We start from the raw sequence: 6,586 nt of genomic DNA, 5'->3' as shown, positions 1-6,586 counted from the left end.
CATTTCACGAATTCCCTGTAGACCAGGACAAAACTATGGAGTGACTCAAAGCAATTTCTTGCGATAACTTTCTCCCTAACACTAATTCTGCTTCTTCTGTTGCCTGTTTCAGGAAATTGCTTCAGAGTTTTTGCATTTTTATGAAAATAATATGCTGACACAAAGCTGAGAACACTACGATGAAATCTATGAAAAAATAATCTGATGAATTCTGACATTGTTGAGACTTACTAACAAATTCATTTTCAAATTTCTGTTTCACTGTAGAACAGCTAGCCTAAGGTGGAGATATGAATGAAGGAGAAATTACATTACAAGCACAAGGATGACTGAGAGACCTATGTTTGTATTATAGTTCCCTACGACCACTCTTGAATTAGCACTTTCATCTTATTTTTCGTTTCTATTTTCGAGTATTTATTACCCCTAATTTTTTCATTTTATAAGCCTTTACCTGTGGTAATATTTGCCACATGACAGCAACACAACTCATTTCTCCAAGATAATCTAAACTTTAACATTTTAAGACTGACAAGTAGGATCCATTATTCTCTCACCGAATTTTTATTAAAAATTCCAGTGCAAGGTATGAATGAAATGTAAACTGAAACTATCTGTATATTTTTAAAAAAATGATGAAAACTTAAGTTAGTCAGTACGGCCATTCTATCCGGTCGATTTCCTTCATTTTTTAACTGAAAGGTATTCATGCACAGATTTGTCATCATGCACTATAAATCACTTAACTTTCGCCTTCCTCAAATTATTTGATTTTTTCAATTTTTTGTCTCTTTGAAGCAATCATATCTTTGGTTCTAATTGAGGTACAGAGTTCGTTTTGGCCTAAGAACACTCAGTGAATCAAGCTATTTCATTTCAGCTCTTAACTATTCAAATTAGTTGATTCTGACGAAAGTTATGAGTGCACATTCAATGTGACGTCTCATTTCTTCAACATTTTTTCTCATTGAAGAACTCATATCTTTCGTTCTAATTGAGGTATGCAGTTCATTTTGGTCTAAAAGCACTCAGCGGATCAAGCGCTTTCTTTTGAGGTAATAACTACTTAAATTGGTAAATTCTGAGAAAAGTTATGAGTACATTTGTCTCCATGACGAAAATCTTTCAAGGACTTTTCAACAATTCAGCGCGTAGTGTTGTTCCAAGGAACGTTTAATTCAATTTCCTTCTGTGATGTATTTTCAAGTGTTTTGTTGACATAATCTATACATTAAGAAAATTATGAAAACTAAAGTCAGTCAGTCCGGCCATTCTATCCGGTCGATTTCCTTCATTTTTTATTAACTGAAAAGTATTCATGCACAGATTTGTCATCATGCACTATAAATCACTTAACTTCCGCCTTCCTCAAATTATTTCATTTTTTCAATGTTTTGTCTCTTTGAAGCAATCATATCTTTGGTTCTAATTGGGGTACGGAGTTCGTTGCGGCCTAAGAACACTCAGTGAATCAAGCTATTTCATTTCAGCTCTTAACTATTCAAATTAGTTGATTCTGGCGAAAGTTATGAGTGCACATTCAATGTGACGTCTCATTTCTTCAACATTTTTTCTCATTGAAGCACTCATATCTTTCGTTCTAATTGAGTTATGCAGTTCATTTTGATCTAAAAACACTCAGTGGATCAAGCATTTTCTTTTGAGGTAATACCTACTTAAATTGGTAGATTCTGAGAAAAGTTATGAGTACATTTGTCTCCCCGACGAAGATCTTTGAAGGACTCATCAACAGTTCGGCGCGTAGTGTTGTTCCAAGGAACGTTTAATTTAATTTCTTTGTGTGATGTATTTTTAAGTGTTTTGTTGGCATAATATTACATTCTATTACCGCAGCAGAACATGTGCTTTATTTCATTAAGTCGGAACTTTGCAAATACATCCGTGAGGACGGTAACGAACAACGCCATACTTTGCACATTGCGGGCGGAGGCAGGGGGAAACTCCTAGTATATATTGAAATTAAAATGTAAACATGTTGGAGTCAAAATATTTATGTTAACCATACATCGAATATTTAAGTACAAAAATAAGACTTTAATGTTTTGAGCATGCCCCGTTCCTGACAGAATCAATCGAATAATTTTAAAACTCTAATTGAGCAATAACTTTTAATCTCAAGATTAACATCAGAAGACAAAAGTATTTTGGTAAGTTCTGCTATGTATTGAACCATGTAGTTCACGGTGATAGTAAATTAATATTTAACGCATCAGAAATGTGGTATCAGGGATTCGAATTCGGAAAGGCGCGAAGAATTAGCTTGGAGCGCTAGGGGGTGGGGGAGAAAAAGCCAGGACGGGCGTACCACGCTGAGAGAGAGAGAGAGAGAGAGAGAGTGTAAGGAAATCGCATTTAAAGAATGGAGCGACTCGTATGCTGTTAGGGGAACCATATGTGCTACCCTGATAAGAAGAAAGACGGCAGAAAGCTTGACTTGCAAGAAGTTATGAAACGAGGATTATATATTATGGACGAAATCCATGGAAAATGAAACTACAGAAAAAAATATGATAATTTTCTCGGTGCTATGAAGTGATTTGTGGTATTAATGGTCATTGCCTCCCGTTACACAACTTGCGCGGGACAAGCGTGGGAACCAAACTCTTCTCTGCACAAAGAAGTGAAGTGTAAATCTTGGTGAGTCCTCTTGCGTGGCGTCTCTGTCTTGACTAATAAATAGTGCGTGCTAAGTGGAGAGGGCATCGTTCATATTTTAAGTCTAGCATTCTGGAAGTCAGCCAAGTATGAGGCTGCATCGTGATTTTGGCAACTACACAAATTCTTCGTCTCAGAAGACGTAAAATCAACATTTAATAATCGTAGCTTGGAGAAGTAGGTAGTGCCCGAACTAGAAAGGAAACAATGAATAGACTTCAACTCAGAGGTCGTGTGCGGTAAAGCGCTAAGAAAATTCTTAAATAACTTCGAGTGGGTGGACTGTATTTTTAGCCCTAACGTGAAAGATAAAAAATAGGAGTGATCGGAGTGCGCCAGCAGACGTTTAACTGTCTCTCTAATTGCTGATAGTGCGGTACGGAAACTAACTACGACAATAGCGGCCAATAGCACGAGACCGTCCAACACTCATCAATCAAGCAGACAGCATCGCCATGAATCAACCCCAGGAGCTGTACCGAGGACCAGTGACCCAGGATGAAGACGGAGTGATGTTGGGCTAAGTCCAATTACTGTGTCAGGCATGGAGGAGCCGTGAGATCACCATGACAAGATAAGTTTGAACAGATTTTATTAACATGAGATGGGGACAGTTAGCTTCGCACATATTTTCTTGTAAATAATCTATCATTAAGCCCTAATGGCAATCATGTTATTTTACTCAGGACTTTGCATGTGTAGTAAGTGTAGTAGCTTTGTATCATTTGCTTATGGTTATGTGGGAGTTAGGTTGGATTTAAGTTTGACTTATTGTCTGATAATATTATGTTATTTCTTTGGGATATTTTGTATAGAAGTTTTGTGGAGCTAGGATCTTTAAAATATATAAAGGACATAGATGCTCTGTACCGTCGAGCAGGAGACCTTTACTGAGAATACCGGGCAAGCTACCAATAGGGCAGCATGCTATATAAATGTGCATAAATTTCACAGGTGCTGAAGAAGATGAGGGTCAGATGTCCTCAACGTCGTATTAGAGAGGGTTATCCAAATTATTCCCGCAAGTTTTCTCATGACTATGCAGGTGGCATTAACCGGGGTCTGATGTATAAAAAGATGAAATGAACGGATGATATTCCGTTTGATATGAAAGGCCTGAAAATAAGCCTAATTATGAATTTGAGGTGACACATATATCAGAGTAATGTTTTGTTGTATTATTGAAAGGCTACGATGGCCTGTAAAGTGCCCCTATTTGAAGGGATGACAGTAGCTGAGAGTAGCTGAGAGCGCTGTGGAGTGCATGAGGTGGGGCCTGCTAAGCACGTGACAGATCCCAGTTGTGAGAGGAACTCGGCCGTGTTATGGTAGACGACTGCTGACGTAATGTTTGTTTGTACCCGAGGAACAGACCTCCTTGCACTCCCCCTCTCGTCAGGGAATGTCATTGCCATCACCCAGATGAGGTGCTCCGGGAAGAAAGGCGCCCAATTCACCAAGCCCGCAAACGACTGTATTTCCTTGTAATTTTTATTTCAGATGTGGTAGTATTTATGATTTTTTATGTGTTATATTATTGTACATCAAAGAAAGGACAATAAGTTCCACCTTTTCAATACTATATATTGTGTGAAAGTTTTACATTACAGTTAAAACATCACAACTTTTGTACATTCGGTACCGGTTTCGACAGATTCCCTGTCATCATCAGCCGAGAATAATTAAACAAAGACAAGTATAGATCATGATTCTTATGGTGTGATTACAATGGTGGATTAAAAATATACATTATATGATTAAAATAATATACACTGACTGACAGAGCAAATGCAACACCAAGAAGGAGTGGTCAGAACTTTATGCCAATTGCAGAGTAGACTGACGTCACTGAGGTATGCTCATGATGTGAAATGCGCCGCTGTGCTGCGCACGTAGCGAACGATAAATGGGACACGGCGTTGGCGAATGGCCCACTTCGTACCGTGATTTCTCAGCCGACTGTCATTGTAGAACGTGTTGTCGTGTGCCACAGGACACGTGTATAGCTAAGAATGCCAGGCCGCCGTCAACGGAGGCATTTCCAGCAGACAGACGACTTTACGAGGGGTATGGTGATCGGGCTGAGAAGGGCAGGTTGGTCGCTTCGTCAAATCGCAGCCGATACCCATAGGGATGTGTCCATGGTGCAGCGCCTGTGGCGAAGATGGTTGGCGCAGGGACATGTGGCACGTGCGAGGGGTCCAGGCGCAGCCCGAGTGACGTCAGCACGCGAGGATCGGCGCATCCACCGCCAAGCGGTGGCAGCCCCGCACGCCACGTCAACCGCCATTCTTCAGCATGTGCAAGACACCCTGGCTGTTCCAATATCGACCAGAACAATTTCCCGTCGATTGGTTGAAGGAGGCCTGCACTCCCGGCGTCCGCTCAGAAGACTACCATTGACTCCACAGCATAGACGTGCACGCCTGGCATGGTGCCGAGCTAGAGCGACTTGGATGAGGGAATGGCGGAACGTCGTGTTCTCCGATGAGTCACGCTTCTGTTCTGTCAGTGATAGTCACCGCAGACGAGTGTGGCATCGGCATGGAGAAAGGTCAAATCCGGCAGTAATTGTGGAGCGCCCTACCGCTAGACAACGCTGCATCATGGTTTGGGGCGCTATTGCGTATGATTCCACGTCACCTCTAGTGCGTATTCAAGGCACGTTAAATGCCCACCGCTACGTGCAGCATGTGCTGCGGCCGGTGGCACTCCCGTACCTTCAGGGGCTGCCCAATGCTCTGTTTCAGCAGGATAATGCCCGCCCACACACTGCACGCATCTCCCAACAGTCTCTACGAGGTGTACAGATGCTTCCGTGGCCAGCGTACTCTCCGGATCTCTCACCAATCGAACACGTGTGGGATCTCATTGGACGCCGTTTGCAAACTCTGCCCCAGCCTCGTACGGACGACCAACTGTGGCAAATGGTTGACAGAGAATGGAGAACCATCCCTCAGGACACCATCCGCACTTTTATTGACTCTGTACCTCGACGTGTTTCTGCGTGCATCGCCGCTCGCGGTGGTGGTCCTACATCCTACTGAGTCGATGTCGTGCGCATTGTGTAACCTGCATATCGGTTTGAAATAAACATCAATTATTCGTCCGTGCCGTCTCTGTTTTTCCCCAACTTTCATCCCTTTCGAACCACTCCTTCTTGGTGTTGCATTTGCTCTGTCAGTCAGTGTATATATATATACATACACAAATTAAAGGTAAGTAAAATGGGAATGGTCACTATTCTATGAGGTGTACACCTTAATATTTCTAATTAAAAGGTTAATTTGTTAAAAGAAATTTTGTTCTTGTAATATATAATTAGGGCCTATAGTGAAATTTGATTGTAGGCTTAAATCTGTAATATTTTAACTTTTTGACCAGTCAATTCATTGAAGTTATGTAGCCATGTTTGATACATTAAAAAGGTAAACAAACATTTAGTCGAATGGTGTTCCACATAAAATATGTACAATAAAATTCGATTGGAGCTTCAACTTGGACTTAAGAATGGAAGAATTATTTAATGTTCAATGCAAGCAGAAATAGATGAGTTAATTTTTTCACTATGTATTGATTTTGATAGTTAGGATGTCTTGTGTTGTAAGTTGTGAGTACATAAATGATTTGGAAAGATCCTGATCCAAGTCGGAACCTATAAGAAATAAAACGCTATTTAAAGTTATATGAAAATCGGAAGGAGTAAAAATTCGCGAAATATTAGCGAAATGAAGGACTCACCTCAGGTGCCAAGTTGGTAGTAGATGTATCGGAGTGGAACTAACAGGCTGAATGTGAAGAGACGGACCTCAGAAGGAAGCAAGGAGGGGCGGAGTTACTGAGCGTATTGAAAAGGTGGAACTTATTGTCTTTTCTTTGATGTGAATCTTGTTTCAATACGGAACCTAAA

The sequence above is a fragment of the Anabrus simplex genome, chromosome 3 (genome assembly GCF_040414725.1).
Source record: "Anabrus simplex isolate iqAnaSimp1 chromosome 3, ASM4041472v1, whole genome shotgun sequence".
NCBI classification, from domain to species: domain Eukaryota; kingdom Metazoa; phylum Arthropoda; class Insecta; order Orthoptera; family Tettigoniidae; genus Anabrus; species Anabrus simplex.
Note: the sequence above shows the minus strand (reverse complement) of the source record.